This window comes from Mandrillus leucophaeus, unplaced genomic scaffold (genome assembly GCF_000951045.1).
Source record: "Mandrillus leucophaeus isolate KB7577 unplaced genomic scaffold, Mleu.le_1.0 Scaffold39, whole genome shotgun sequence".
Lineage (NCBI taxonomy): Eukaryota > Metazoa > Chordata > Mammalia > Primates > Cercopithecidae > Mandrillus > Mandrillus leucophaeus.
The window spans coordinates 5,326,062-5,327,116 of record NW_012104142.1 but is presented as its reverse complement, the minus strand read 5'-3'; positions in this window follow the sequence as shown (position 1 = coordinate 5,327,116).

Sequence of the window (1,055 nt, the reverse complement as noted above, 5' to 3'; positions counted from 1 at the left end):
AGTTTTGCTCTTGTCGCCCGGGCTGGAGTGCAGTGGCGTGATCTTGGCTCACTGCAACCTCCGCCTCCCGGGTTCAAGCGATTCTCCTGCCTCAGCCTCCCGAGTAGCTGGGGTTGCAGGCGCCCACCACCACGCCCGTCTAATTTTTTTGTATTTTTAGTAGAGATGGGGTTTCACCATGTTGGCCAGGCTGGTCTTGAACTCCTGACCTTGTGATCCACCCACCTTGGCCTCCTAAAGCGCTAGGATTACACCCACCCCTCTATACTTTTTCCTAAGGAGAGGGTTGTCATAGTTTGTATTCTCCCACCCACCCTAGACAGACTCTGAAAGAAAGATTTGGTTGCAAGACCAGTTCATTTGGGATATGATCCCAAGAAATCCAAGCAGTATAAGGGAGTGAGAGGAAAGCCAAAAGTCCCTTTGAGCTATTGGGGCTGAATCCCACTGGGGAGTCTTAGAAACGCTACTCAAAATGTGGTCTAGGCTGGGCATGGTGGCTCATGCCTGTAATCCCAGCATTTTGGGAGGCTGAGGTGGGTGGATCACCTGAGGTCAGCAGTTGGAGACCAGCCTGACCAGCATGGCGAAACCCCGTCTCTACTAAAAAATACAAAATTAGCTGGGTGTGGTGGCACATGCCTGTAATCCCAGCTACTTGGGAGGATGAGGCAGGAGAACCACTTGAACCCGGGAGGCGAGGTTGCAGTGAGCCGAGGTCATGCGGGCCATTGCACTCCAGCTTGGGCAGCAAGAGTGAAACTCCATCTCAAAAAAAAAAAAAAAAAAAAACCCAAAAATGTGATCCATGGATTAGCAGCAGCATCAGTATTCCCAGGAGCTTGGTTAGAATGCATACTCTTGGGCCCAGGAATCTCTATCTTTTTTCTTTCATTTTTTTTTTTGGAGACAGACTCTCCCCCTCTGTCACTCAGGCTGATGCACAATGATGCAGTCTTGGCTCACTGCAGCCTCAACCTCCCAGGCTCAAGTGATCCTCCCACCTCAGCCTCTGAGGTAGCTGGGACCACAGATGTGTGCCACCATGTTCACAA